We start from the raw sequence: 15794 nt of genomic DNA on the forward strand, positions 1-15794 counted from the left end.
TTAAGCCATAGCTAACAGTCTGAGGAAGGTAAATAATTCCATGTGTCATTTCTCTAATTATTATAGATTCAGGATTTTAACCTCATCCTTTATCATTCCTAAATGAAATCTTGTTTCACTGTCCAATGAAATTGGATTCCCAGGTAGTTATAGTAATAACAATAAATAGTTTTAATATATTTGAAGTTTTCATTACATACCAGGTAATTCTGAGCCTTTTCTTTATAAGATCGTTAACACCACATGCCAACATATCTCGACATAGGAGTTTGTCTTGACAGAGAAAGGCAGGTAGGGCTAGTACACTAGGCTTTCCCAGGACAGAACTGGAGCAGGGGCTGAGACAGCACCCAGGCAGCTAGAAGTGGTGCTAGAAGTTCTGCAGGACTGTAAATATTTTCTAGTGGTTGCCATCCAACCACAATGGCTCAGCTTCCTTCTATCAATGTGGAGAAGGGACCAGGACAGCAAATCACATGAGTACTGCCTGGGAACCAGGGAAGAAAGGCCAGAAGCCTCAGGTGAAGAAGGAGGTCAGATGAGATGATGACCTGCAAGTGATGCTTATGTGCACCTGTCTGTAAACCACCACTCAATGATATGGGAGAAGAACCAGGTGACAAGACTGAGGACTGTAGGCTATGAACAGGGCTGTTGAAAAGCCATCAGACCCGTGGCAAGGCACACAGTTTTCTGATGTTTCACAGCAGTGAAATGAGGATCATGGCCAGAGGGATGCACTTTTTTAGCAAAAGGAGCTTCTGGGGTATATGCAGCAAAGACAGAGTGTGAGATGCTAGGGTTCTAGGGGATAAAACAGGGACATTGGGACCAGACTAGAAAAGAAAGAGAAGGAGGTAAATCTGGAGTCTTCAGGACCAGTAGCACAATGTCAATTTTGACAGCTCTTAAATCTTCCTTTGTTCAGAGAATGTTGCCATGTATTAGTGGATCAGCTGGGAAAGCATCCAAGTCCTCTCTGGTGTGTTGCCCTCAGTATGGACAGAATGTAGCTTGAAAGCATATTAAGTGACAGGCAAAGTCCTTGGGATTCAGGACATGGCATTTCTCGGTGTACAGAATAGTGTTACTGTTCTAGAGTTTCCATTGTCTCCCTGTTGAAATCAGGAATGTCTTAACCCAGAATATATTCATTCATGGGTAGTATATTAAAACAGTTATTATAGGAAGTGTTTTTTAAAAAAAATTCATGTGATTTGTGACTATTAGTTTTATTAAGATAAATTTTTAAAAGTAATTCTTTAATTAAAAATGTGCCTTTAATATTGTATTGATTTTTAATTCCTCTTCATAGATAACTGAGAAAATAATGTTGGAAAAATATGTAAGACTCTGTTTTTTGAGAGAATGCCCATCAATAAATAACCACACTTCCTTATTAACCAAGCTCCATGAAGTTAAAAAAAATCTCTTCTTTTTCAGATCACAAGGAACTTAAATCACCATCACAAAGGATGAACAATACATCTAAAACCCCGAAACCACTTAGTCTGAAATCTGATGTGACAACAAATGATATAAAGAGGCCTATGCCAAGCACCAAGATCAGATCTTTCTGTTTGCCTATAGATAGGTTCCATCTTGCAAGCTCTCCTAATGAGAAAAACAGCAGAAACATGGGAAATGTAAATTCAAACAAGTTTTGCCAAAATCTTACCTTTGAAGGACTTAATAGAAAAGATACCCCTACTTCTGGTGGCTCCCAATTTAATGGTTTTGATCAGCAGATTCTACAAAAAAATCAGCGACAACAATGTGAACCAAAGAACTTAACTGGCATGAGTGCAGTGATTGTGCCAAGTGTACTCCAGGAAAATGTGAAAATGAGCATCAAAGTTAGTGTTGACCATTTCAATGATGACACACAGCCCAACATGCCAGCCAGTTCAGCAAGAGAAATATCAGTGAGACTGTCCTCTCATTCTCACCGTTTTTTCCCGGCAAGAGCACCCAGAATACTGCAAACTGAAGTCGGGACAACAAACCACCTACTCTGACCAGCAAAGTCAGGGGGACTGAGGAGAGAACAGCTTCACCTTCAGCAGGAGTGCCTCCTAGTACAGCTCTTACTCCCCTGAGTCATGTGGAGAAAGATGTTCCAGAGGCAGACAGCACATCAGCTTATGCTTTGAAGCCAGCTGCTGAGCCTAAAGAGAACTCTGAGGAGCTCGGCCTGCCTGAAATGAAAACAATGTGCCAGGGACTCAGACTAAAACAAGTGGAAGAGAGTCAAGACCTTGAATTTGAAATGCCACAGTTTGTGTAGGGCTGACAAAATTCACTTTTTTTTCTTGTTTCATTTTTATGTACTGTGTTTATTTTATGACAGAATGCAGTGAAAGAACCCCTTTTGTATAGGATTGCCAAAGTGTATATTTTGCCTTTTTGCCTTGAATTTTGTTTGCTAGTAATATAGAATGGTAGTGTTTTAGTCATATAGAATGATAGTGCCTCACTGGTATTGTCTTTAAATTCTGTGGTTTTGAGGTTATGCATAAAATAATTATTATAATTTTAAATTTAAAATAATTTTCTCTATAAAATGATTCATGTAAATGCATCTTTAATATATAATATTGCTTTCAACAAATAGGGGCAGTAGGGGAAAATGAGCTTTATTTTGGAGAAAACCTGGTGCTGATTCATAAAATGCCTCTGAATGAAAGTGCCTGAAAAATCTTGATTGGGTATGAATATATTTTCTTCCACATAATGGTCTAGTGCATCTTTGACCACTTGTGTTGTTATAGCATGTATGGAAGCATTGGCAATTCACTTAACTTTTCAATATTTACATAGTGGCCTAAAAGCTTGCAAATCTGTGTTTACTAGCATTCTACTTGTCAATTTTTACTTATGGTAATTAATATCATTGTAGAAAGAAAATGCACTTAAATACTAAAAAGTTTGAGACATTGGCAAAGACAACACAGACTGACAAAGTTGAGGCATCTCGAGTGTGAGAGACCTATACCCTCACTCCTCTCAGCTGCAGCCTGTTGCTGCATTGCCTGGGACTTCTGGCTGTCTGCTGAGGAGAGCAAGTGGCCAACAGCTAGGGCAAGATGAAGCTTTCTCTGGTGGCCGTGGTTCTACTGCTGCTCTGTGCAGCACGGCCGAGGATTATGACAAAAACGACGTGGGTACCGTGCTGGGCATAGACCTGGGGAATACTTACTCCTGCATCGAGGTATTCAAGAATGGCCACTGGAGATCACCTCAAATGATCACGGCAACCGCATCAGGCTGTCTAATGTGCCCTTCACCCCTGAAGAAGAATGTCTGATAATCAGCGATACAATCAAGAACCAGCTCACCTCCAATCCTGAGAACATGGTCTTCCATGCCCAGCAGCTCATTGGCAGCAATGGGAATGACCCTTCTTTGCAGCAAGACATTAAGTTCTTGCCTTTCAAAGAGTTATAAGAAAAACATAAACCATACATTCAGGTTGATATTGGAAGTGGGCAAACTAAAACATTTGCTCCAGAAGAAATCTCTGCTATGATTCTCACTAAAATGAAAGAGACTGCGGAGGCTTATTTGTGAAGAAGGTTACCCATGCAATTGTTACTAAACCAGTCTATTTTAATGATGCCAGTGGCAAGCAACCAAAGATGCTGGAACTATTGCTTGCCTGAATGTTATGAAGATCATCAATGAGCCTACAGCAGCTGCTATTGCTTATTGCCTGGATCAGAGGGAGGAATAGAAGAACATCCTGGTGTTTGATCTGAGTGGTGGAACTTTCCATGTGTCTATTCTCCCCATTGACAATTTGATGTCTTCAAAGTCATGGCCACCAATAGAGATACTCATCGAGGTGAAGAAGACTTTGACTAGCGTGTTATAGAACATTTCATCAGGCTGTACAAGAAGAAGACTGGCAAATATGGTAGGAAAGAAAACAGAGCTGTGCAGAAACTCCAGCATGAATTAGAAAAGGCCAAGTGGGCCCTGTCTGCCCAACATTAAGCAAGAATTAGAATTGAGTTCTTCTATGAAGGAGAAGACTTTTCTGAAATCCTGACTCAGGCAAAATTTGAAGAAAAAACATGGTCCTGTTCTGGTCTACCATGAAGCCTGTTCAGAAAGTACTGGAGGATTCTGACTTGTAGAAGTCTAATATTGATAAGATTGTTCTTGTTGGTGTCTCTAGTCAAATTCCAAAGATTCAGCAACTTGTTAAAGAGTTCTTCAATGGCAAGGAGCCATTCTGTGGCATAAACCCAGATGAGGCTGTTGCATATGGTGACACTGTCCAGGCTGGTGTACTCTCTGATGATCAAGATACAGATGACCTTGCTCTGCTTGATGTATGTCCCCTGACATTTGGTATTGAAACTGTGGAAGGTGTTATGACCAAAGTGATACCAAGGAACACTGTGGTACCCACCAAGTAGTCTCAGATATTTCTACAGCTTCTGATAAGCAACCTACCATTCCAATCAAGGTCTATGAAGGTAAAGGACCCCTGAAAAAGGACAACCACCTTCCGGGTACATTTGATCTCACTGGAATTCCTTCTGTGGGGTCCCCCAGATTGAAGTCACTTTTGAGATACATGTCAATGCTATTCTTTGGGTGATAGCTAAAGACAAAGGTACAGAGAACAAAAATAACATTACAATTACCAATGATCAAAATTTCCTGACACTTGAAGAAATTAAAAAGATAGTTAATGATGTTGAGAAGTTTGCTGAGGGAGACAAAAGTCTCAAGGAGCTCACTGATAGTAGGAATGAGTTGAAAAGCTATGCCTACTCTCTAAAGTATCAGATTGAAGATAAAGAAAAGTTGAGAGGCAAACTTTCCACTGAAGATAAGGGGACTATTGAAAAAGATGTAGAGGAAAAGATTGAATGGCTGGAAAGCCACCAAGAAGCTGACATTGAAGACTTCAAAACTAAAAAGAAAAAACTAGAAGAAATTGTTCATCCAATTAGCAGCAAATTCTATGGAAGTGTAGGCCCTCCCCCAACTGGTGAAGAGAATAGAGCAGAAAGAGATGAGTTGAAGACACTGATCTGCTAGTGCTGTAATATTGTAAATACTGGACTCAGAACTTTCATTAGGAGAAAACTGAGAGAACTTAAGTCTTGAATGTAATTGGAATCTTCACCAAAGATTGGAGTTGAAAATGCTATAGCCCAAGTGGCTGTATACTGCTTTGCATTAGCAGTTGCTCACATGTTTTGGGGAAGAGAGAGAGGAGGAATTTTCTATCTTTAAAAACTAAATATAAAAATATAGGTCAGAATATGTGTTCACCTCAGAAATGTTCAATTTAATGATTGCGTCATGCACATCTGGTGTAGGAACTTTTTTTCTACCATAAGTAAGACCAATAAATGTTTGTTATTTAAAAAAAATACTAAAAATTTGGAACTGTCATAAAATAAAAATTTGTACATATAAAGCTAAGGGATAAAACAGTATCAGAAGCATTAAAACATCTAAAGCCAAATAACAAAACTATATAATTTAAATGATAATATGTTTATATATTATATATTATGTATTATATATTATATACAAAACATTATAGATTTACATATAACTATATAATATATTATAAGTTGTTTATATATAATTATAATATTATCCATATGTTTTATATATTGTGTTAATATAAATTATACTAATACAATAATTGTATTATTATCTTATTAATTATAGAAATTATAGTATTATATAATTACCTTACAATAATATGTAATATAATATAAATTAATATTAATCTAAATATATTATATGATATATAATAAATGTTATATATAATAAAATAATATTTATACATTTATTTTATATATATTATCCTATTATATGTGTATATAATATATATGTATTTCATATATTATATTTAATTTATTTAAGTACATATAAATCATAAATATTTTGATATGTTATATATAATTTATATAATATATATGCTTATATAATTATACATAAATATATATAATTTGTGTATAAATGTATAAATATGTTATGTAAATATATTATATGAATTATATATACTATATGATTATGAATATATAATATGAATATATAATATATATATATTAATAGACATAAAATTTATATATATAATTTATATATTTTTATATATGTATATATGATAAAATAAATATATTATATATAATATAAATTAGAATGTTATATAAATATATTGTTTTTAATTTATATTATATATGTATTATATACTATGCAATATATTTACATAATATTATAGTTTAAATTATATAGATAAATTATGTCTTATTTGACTTTACATGGTTTTAATACATTTATTTCAATTTTAACCTTTTTTGTATTTTTTATAATGGTCTTAATAAATGCGTGCTTAAGATATTTTTAATTTCAATGCATTTTCTCTTGACATTTTGAGGGTTTGGTTAAAAATATTCTTTTGGATGTATTCCTGTAATTCTAGTATCTTGGGATACTGAGACATGTAAATCTCAAGTAGAAAGCCAGCCTTAGCAATAGCGAAACTGTTAGCAATCCTGTCTTTAAATGAAATTCAGAATAAGACTGGGGATTTGGCTCAATGGTTGAGTGTCCCTTAGTTCAATTTCCATTACCCCCCCAAAAAAGCCGTTTTGTTTGAAATGTTTTGATTATAAATCACTTTACATACTTTTTCTACCTGGACTATCAACCAGTGAAAACATATATGTCATTAGAATGGAACAATAATGTATTTAAGTTCATTTTGAGAGTAAGAAAGGTTGATCTTAACCAGGTGATGGTGAAGTGTACTGAGAATTTATTAGGTCTGGTACTGTTCTAAGCACTTTTCATCTCAACAAACTCAAAGGAACTCCTAATTGATTTACATAAGACTTGGCCCTTCCTCATTTTGTTATTGAAAGAAGAGTTTGTGGTGCTATTTAGTCCACAGGCAGCACAGGTGGTGTGAACAGTTTGGTCATGTTGGAAAATCCTCAGGGAGCTTAAATTAAAGACGCAGACACCATTTTACCTTTAAACCAGCTCTGGGATGGCTCCTTGAACCCTCAGCCTCAAGATCCCTAGGGGGGCAGTGAGGTTTTACTGAAGGGGAGGAGAGAGAGAGAGAGAGAGAGAGAGAGAGAGAGAGAGAGAGAGAGAGAGCGCACACTAGAAAGAGGGCTTTTATTGGGAAACAAAAAATTCTGGGGAAAATTTAATTCAATGAAGGTGAAGTGGGGGCAATGTGGCAAGGTCAGGCACAATGATTGGATCTTTGGGGCAGTGGTGAGACGTGCCTCCACATCTCCACATAGAAAAGCTCTCAAACTCAAGAAGGGTGGGGAGAGCTCTGCCACATTAAAAGTGTCTGAGTACCTCACACCTAGCCAGGGAGTAAACTCAGTCAGTTCAAGGATGGACTCTCATAGTGCTGCACTTCATAGGGAAGGGGAAAAAAATATAATGACTCCTCTCCAGGGAGCAGAGTGGCTCAGCAGCTAAGCAGCTTGTGGGTCACCCAGTTCCAGGAATGGGGGGAGGTCCAGATAACTCAGTCAGTTCCAGAACTGCAGGGTTCTGGGAGATCACTTCATTGTAGGGTCTAGGATTATTATCCAGTTCCAGGACTGCAGAATCTTGGGAGGCCTGCTGCCCCCAACAGAACAGGTAGCCAAACTAAAGGTTGAGTGAATTTCCTAGGATACCAAATAAAAAAGCCAGGACAGCTCCTCTTCCTCAAGCTCCCCAAACGGGAGAGAAAGGAATGTCACAAGGGGCTGGTGAGAGTGAACATGTCCAAAAGTGGACTTTTACTGGGGAGACCCTCATTCTTTAGAAAATTTCATTCAAAAAAGGTCAAGAGGGGCAGGGTTACAAGGACAGGTAAGGTAATTCGACCCCTGGGGTTATAGGAAGGCATGCCTGAGCATGAAGACACATTCTGCTACTTCCAGGATCAGGGCAGCAATCTAGGGCAACTTAGAATGTGGCAAAATCACTGGAAGTGACTGACAGAGCTGCAACCAATCAGGGAAGGAAAATGCTGGTCACTCAGAGCAACAGCCCCCCACAGAGGCCTATCAAGTTCTAGGTCTGGAAGGTCTAGGAAGCTCACACAGTTCCAGCATTGCAGGGTCCTGGCTCTTACCCGGAATTTTAGGGTTTTCTGACCTGTAGGGTGAGGATGCAGCTCAGCCAATGCTCTGTTTTCTGAACCCATAGCACTACATTCATCTCAGCCCTTGCAAGTCTGGCTGCTCAGCTAGGTCCCAAGAAGTGATGTGAAACTTTAGTCAGATGTTGATTATGACTGCTGTGGGCACTCAGATGTCTCTTCCAGGAGGAAGCACACAGTCCCAGCCCAGGCTCTGAGGTGCACGGTGCATCAGAGACTGGGAGCACTGATGTATGGCTTCACTGCAGCCTGTCCCAATGAGGTAGGCTATGACAGGGGCTGAGCTCAGGAGTGGCAGGACACCAAGTGTGGGTGGTTTAGCAGTGCCTAAGTCTCAGGGAAGGTTGGATGCCATGGCTGTTTGTCACCTAAGCAAGACACAATCCAGCAGTATTTTCAGTCCCCAGGTGCCATGGTCTAATAGTTGTGCTGGCCACAAGAGTCGGGTACACATTCACCTTTTTTTCTTCTGGGAGCTCAGATGTGTGGACTCCAGGCAGTCCCCTCAGGGAAGCTGAGTGGCATGAGAATACAAGAGTCCTAGTAGTGAGTATGGAAGGTGTCTAAGGTTTGGGTGGATGCTGCTGGGGTCCCCTTGCTTGATTAGTCCACACAGGGAGTAGGCTCCCTTGTTTTGAGCTGCTCCTGGCTATTGATGGCATGTCAGACATTAAGTGTGTCCTATACTCTGTGTGGACATCTCAGGTTCCCATGCTCTATCTGGCTTCTGCTGATCCTTAGATATGCTCTGAGGATCTCTTTACTTACCCTCACCAAAATGCATTGCTTATTTTGGGAGTTGTCTTTGTGGGAGAAAGGATGGTAGGGCTTCTAGTAAGACTTCTTGCTAGCATCTCTCCTCCCTAGAAATTCTTACTTTAAAATCAGAATAATCATACCCACTATCACCATGTTTAATCAAATTTGTATTGGAGATCCTCATGAGTTAAATATAGTGAGAATAGAAGAAAGTAGAAGAATGGAATACTAAAATATAGAAAGCTTACTTGAATTATTTTCAAATGATGTCTATTTTTTAATATTATTATTTTATTTTTTAAATTTTAGATAAACCCAATATCTTTATTTTATTTTTTAATGTGGTACTGAGAATCGAAACCAGTGCCTCCCGCATGCCAGGTGAGCGCACTACCACGTGAGCCACATCCCCAACCCAAACTATTTATATTTTGAAAAAAAAAAGTAATCTTCAGAAAGATTATTGGAAATGCCTATAGAAATTTTCAAGGTTCCTGAATAAAAGCTTGAGGTATAAAAGTAAAATTAAAGTTTTATATTTCAGTGGCAAATGATTAAAAATTGTGATTGAACAGGATGTACTATTTACAATAGTATTAAAAACTGAAATTGCCTAAATAATCAAATAATAGACTTAAGACTTCTATAGACAAATTATAAAATTTCATTAGGGGATATTCAAAAGAACATAAATATATAAAGGCATATACTACATTTGTCAATATAATACTTGTTGGGAAAAGAATAAACGGCAGCCGTATCCCAGAGGAAAAAAAAAACAATATGGCGCCTAAGGACTTCTTCTTCCTACCTTCTTCTTCTCTGCAGTGGCTCGAAAAGTTTCCACCCTTGTGAACTCTCCCGCTGGTGCCAATTTCAAATCTCGCTGGCGGGGAACCTTAGCCCCAATGAGAACTAATTCCTGGGCTCTGGAGCTGATATCTGGAAGAACTTGCCAATAAACCAGTGGCCTGCCATTTATCTAAGCCCTACCCTCGCCCCTTAATTCTCTATAAAAACATAGCTTTTACAATAAAATTGGAATTCTCCTGGTGAAGTGTCTTTGTGTGGGGAATTTTTTCATTCTTTGTCTAGGTAATTTTTAAAAGAATTTTTAAGGTAGCCAGGTGAGGTTGTGCACACACGTAATGCCTGCAGCTCAGGAGGCAGAGACAGGAGGATCATTAGTTGAAAGCTAGCCACAGCAAAAGCAGGAACTAAACAATTTAGTGCGAGCGTGTCTCTGAAATAAAATACAAAATAGGGCTGGGGATGTGGCTCCATGGTAGAGTGCCCCTAAATTCAATCCCCAGTACATCCTCCCCCCACCCAAGTATTTTGAAGGCTAAAACACCATGAAATCTAAAGAGTAACCTGGAGTGGGTCTGGCCTATAAATTAACTATTAAGCTATTATTATTATTATCATTATAAATTAAGCAAATGTCATTATAAAGTTGTTCTTATTAAAATAGTATAATGCAGGTGCAGACGTGGAAATTACATTAAGTACAAAATTACTTTGATGTAACAGCAACCTCCTATCAATTAGACATCTCATTTTGCATGAAAACACAGAGTCTCACAAAACAACTCAGCATTCTAGAATCACAGAGTTTTTGAAGAATTTAAAAAATGCCACAGTCTGGCTGGGCACAAATCACCAAGCCGCCACAAAGCACTTGTATCTTCAAATAGGAAACTTTATTGCCCCAATTCTACGAGCACTCCACGCACACACAAGGAACTCTCTCAGCTCTCTACCTGGCGCTGCCCCCACTCTTTCAGATGGTGAGAACTCCATGGGAACTCCAAAGTAGAGGGTGCCATAGGAAGCAAGAGCAGCCCTATTGCCGGACAGTTAAGGTCTGTATACAATTGAATACACAACTTAGCATAACCATCATCATCTCAATGGCTCGCTGGATTCACCTCTGAATGACTGCCTTCCAGCAAAATGCCATGTGTCATCCCAACTGGGCTGTGGCCCTCAACAAAAAATGTTCAGTAAAATACAAGAGGAAATTCATTGCAAAATTACACACTAGGGTAGTGTGCAAGAAGAATGCAGAATGGAAGCAGTATACAATCTAAATGTCTGAATGTTCTATTCCTCATGACATACCCACTCCTATGCACACATTAGGCTTTCTTGGTAACAGTGTAATAGGTTAGTTGTGAGGACCAGACTGAATGTAAGCAAGGCTTCTCAGCAGAGGGAGTTTTCCGAGAGCCATGCACTCTTGCTCTTTTGGGAGATGCAGCTGGCAACGCTATTGGTCAAAGCCACAAGTCTCTCGTTTTCTTAACTTTTAATTTGTTTTAATTACTTACACATGACAGTAGAATGCACCTCTATACTTTGATATATCATACGTAGATGGGATACAATTTCTCTTTTTTTGAGTGTACATATTTTAGAATCACATTGGTCATACAGTCACATATATATATAAAGTAATAATTTCTGCTTCATTCTACTATCTTTCTTATCCTCATATCCACTGCCTTCCCCTCCTTTCACTTTTCTCTACCTAAGGTAATGTTATTTTTTTAATACACATATATACCACAATTTTTGTATTTGTGTTTGTATATAAAGTATGTTGACACCCAATTCAAGTCTTAATAAATTACATTTCACCATCCTTGCTAATCCCCTGCCCCCTCCATTTCTCTCCCACCCCTCTACCCTATTTCTCCTTTTCTCTTCCTCCCAACCCCACCATGAGTCAACTTTCTTATATCAGAGAAAACATTCAGTATTTGTTTTGGGGGGTATTGACTAACTTCACTTAGCATTATTTTCTCCAGCGCCATCCATTTACATGCAAATGCCTTAGAATTGTTCTTTTTTAATGCTGAGTAAAATTCCATTGTGTATATATGCCACATTTTTATATCCATTCATCCACTGAAGGACATCAGGTTCTCTCACTTCTATTTCATTCTCCTATCTTTCCTATCCCCACATCCCTGCCTTCCCCTCCTTTATCTATTGTGAATTTTGGTGCTATAAACATTGATGTGGCTGTGTCTCTGTGGTATGCTGTTTTTAACTCCTTTGGATATAGTCCGAGGAGGAGAATAGCTGGGTCAAATGGTGGTTCCATACCTCCATACTGTTTTTTATATTGGCTTCACCAATTTGCAGTCCCACCAGCAATGTATGAGTGTACCTTTTTCCCCACATCCTCACCAACACTTATTATTGTTTGTCTTCATAATAGTTGCCACTCTGACTGGAGTGAGATGATATCTTAGAGTGTTTTTGATTTGCATTTCTCTGATTGCTAGAGATGATGAGCATTTTTTCTTATATTTATTGATTGACTGTATATCCTCTTCTGAGAAGTGTCTGTTCAGAACTTTAGCCCAATTGTTGATTGGGTTATTTGTTTTTTCTGTATTTAGCTTTTTGAGTTGTTTATGTACCCTAGAGATTAGTGCACTATCTGATATGTGAGGTGTAAAGATTAGCTCCCAGGATGTAGGAACTCTGTTCACTTCACAGATTGTTTTTGTCTGTACTCCTTGAAATAACCACTTCCTCTCACTATCTTTCTGTGGTAGCATAAAATACCAGTATCCTCACTGTGCCCTCAACACACCATGTTGCTCAGGCTGCTGTGTATGCTGTTCCTTGTGCCACTCCATTTTCTCCTCCAGTTAGACTTAAAAAACAAACTAAAAAAAGCTTTGCTAAAGAAATCTCTTCCATGTCTCCTAACTTCCCTCAATGAAAAAAGAAAAAAAAGCACTTAAATACTTTTTACTTTCCTCCTCTTCCTCCTCCCCCTCCTCTTCCTCCTCCCCCTCCTCCTCCTCCTTCTCCTCCTTCTCCTCCTTCTCCTCCTCCTCCTCCTCCTCCTCCTCCTCCTCCTCCTCCTCCTCCTTCTCCTTATTTGTATTACTGCAATTTTTACATGGCATTGTAATTATCCATAAAGGTAATTTGAAGAACAAATTTGATGTGAAGGGACTGGTAGGAACAAGAAATATAACAACTGAGTGAGAAGTCAAAGTAGGATGGTGAGGGAGGTTCTTCATTCATTAAACAAATAATCAACATATTATCAACATATTTAGTATGTACACCAAGGGTTGGAGAGAAACAAGTGGGTAGGCTGTAGGTTGGGACAGGTATGGCAATCAAACTGATGAGACATTAAGTTATATTTAGATCATGAAGAAAGGTTGGAATGTGAATCAACTAAAAGAAGCTTGAAGGAGAGGTAGGGAAAGGATAGGTTACCAAGGAAACAAACACATACGTATTTGGCTAATATAAGCTGACTCATCCTGGCTAAAAAAAAAAAAGGTTTAGGAACACTGGTATTAGGAGACAAAACTGAAAGCTCAAAAACAGACTCTTGGAATTAGAACAGACCTTAAGAGTCACCTAAGTGACCCATCTTCCTAATGAAGAATGTTCTCTCTCTCTCTCTCTCTCTCTCTCTCTCTCTCTCTCTCTCTCTCTCTCTCTATCTCTCAATTTTAAGATAGGATCTTGCTAAGTTACTGAGAGTCTGAGTTGCTGAGGCTGGCCTCAAACTTGCAATCCTCCTGCCTCAGCCAATGTGCTGGGATTACAGGTATGGTTCCTAAGTAAGAATGATGTCCCTGACAAATGCACAAGGCCATTCAATTGGTAGTAACACTGAGGTAGCTTATTCATTATTTACTCTTCTAAATGTCGAAAATTATTTGTTCTAATATTAACTGTATAGAAACATTAACTTTAATGTCTCCCTACCAGTTCTGGTTCTGTCTTCTGATGTACCCAGCATAATTCTATGTCCTCTTTATGGGCCAGTTTTTCAAATATCTTAGTTATGTGCAGCCTTGAACAAATAATTTTCTGAGTATCAGCTTTCTCATTTCTAAAAAAGAGGTGTACAGAAGCTAATTGTCTCAGATATCTGCTGTTCCCTCCATTTATTATAATTAGATTTATTTTCTAGGTATATGGAACACAGCAATGATTACATTTTTTATCCTTCCAGACAATTGAATATGATATTCTGCTTATGTTCTGGTCAATGGACTCTGAGCAGAAGAGACCTCCTTATCCCCTTTCCTCATTCCCAAAGGTTGGGGCTAGAATTTGGATGTAGAGTGAGCCAACTTAATCCTTGTGGATGAGCACAATACCCTGAAAACAAGATAATAAGAGACCAGGCCCCTGACAACTTGACAAGGCAGATCTACCATGCCAGTTTGGACTTTATATGAGAGAAATAAACTTCTATTTTGTTTAAGCTACTTGTTATTTTTTAAAAATAAGTGTGTTATAACACAAGAACATATTTTCTAAATTTGTTGGTCTCCTCTAATCTCCGGTCACATGAAAGTTTGCTTCTTGTCCTAAGCTAGCTTCTAATACTCAAACTGTTTTACTAAAATATTTATTTTTTAGTTTTAGATGGACAGAGTATCTTTATTTTATTTTATGTGGTGCTGAGGATCGAATCCAGGACCTCACATGTGCTAGACGAGAGCTCTATCACTGAGCCACAACCCCAGCCCTTAATACTCAAACTATAAGGAAGAAAAGAATTATTGTACAATTGCACCATGGCATGGCACATGTAACATAGGGAACATAACACTTAGAGTTATAGTGGGGGAAAAGAGCACAGGGTCTCCCTCACCACGCCACTCAGAGAGCAAAAGTCCCCAGTCAGCATGAAATGGGAGACACCAATTTTAATTTTTTCAGTAACATTGTCTTTAGTTTCCTGGTAACTATTAAAACATGCACATCTTGCTACACAAATGTAATTCTAGAATTTAAAGATATGTACTATTGTGCAATATGATCCTTAAAAACATGATCCAACAACTTCATTGTAAATTTATGTATAATACAAACAGAGATATACATATGCTATATGCATTTACCTTTTTGGTTTTTTGGGTGTTTCTCATTATTTTTAAGGGTAACTTTGACAATCCATGATTCATGTGTGTTGTGTATGTGGGGGAGGTGTACTGGGGATAAAACCCAGGGCTTCATGCTTACAACACAAGCATTCTACTACTGAGTTACAACCCAACAATTCATGATATTTTTTCTTGACTCTATAACCTTTGACAATTACAACTCAATTATAAGAAAATACAGGAAATAAACAACTAAAAAATACTTCAGATGATACCATATCCTGAAAACTTAAGGTGTAGAAATGATTGTAGAGGACACCTAAATCAAAAAGAATTTGTATCAGTCAGGATAGGGTCCATTATGCTTCAGTTAATATGCAACCCCCCAATTCTGATGGTTCAAAAAACATCCAAGGGTTTGTTTCTGTTTATCTAATTTCTAGTGGAGGTCACCTGAGGTTCTGCCCCATACTATATTCATTTGGTGACAAGGTTGGCCACACATGGACAGCTGTTTGTGGTAAAGAAAAAGAGACACAGCAAATTGCATCATTTCTCTTAAACCTTCTGCCCAGAAATGTCAGATATCACTTTTGCTCACAACTCATTTGTCAGAGAAACTTATATGAGCACTTCTGAGTTCCACAGGTATTTAATCTACTGCAGAGAGAAGGGAACAGAATACCTAGAAAACTTGTAAAGATACTAGGATGGGGTGGTAGCTCAGTGATAGAGCACTTGCCTCAAATTTGTGAGGCACTGTGTTTGATTTTTGGCACCACATAAAAATAAATACATAAAAAGATATTGTGTCCATTTACGACTAAAAAAAGTATTTAAAAAAAACTTCCAAAGATTCTCTCTTCAACAGTTCCCAAAACAGTCATTCAGTCAGTGCTTAGGACTCCACCATCCTCTCAAAGAAACCCATTCAATGATGACTCAGTACAAAGCATTAAGAAGTGCTCCTTTAGGTTGACTACAAACCTACTCCCCGGGAG

At 38.1% G+C, this 15794-nt stretch overlaps 1 pseudogene; it reads left to right on the top strand.

The window, feature by feature from the left end:
• Window positions 1–3086: 3086 nt before the first annotated feature.
• On the top strand, window positions 3087–5055 carry LOC101954885 (endoplasmic reticulum chaperone BiP pseudogene; annotated as a pseudogene).
• Window positions 5056–15794: the final 10739 nt, after the last annotated feature.

This window comes from Ictidomys tridecemlineatus, chromosome 11 (assembly GCF_052094955.1).
Source record: "Ictidomys tridecemlineatus isolate mIctTri1 chromosome 11, mIctTri1.hap1, whole genome shotgun sequence".
Taxonomy (NCBI): domain Eukaryota; kingdom Metazoa; phylum Chordata; class Mammalia; order Rodentia; family Sciuridae; genus Ictidomys; species Ictidomys tridecemlineatus.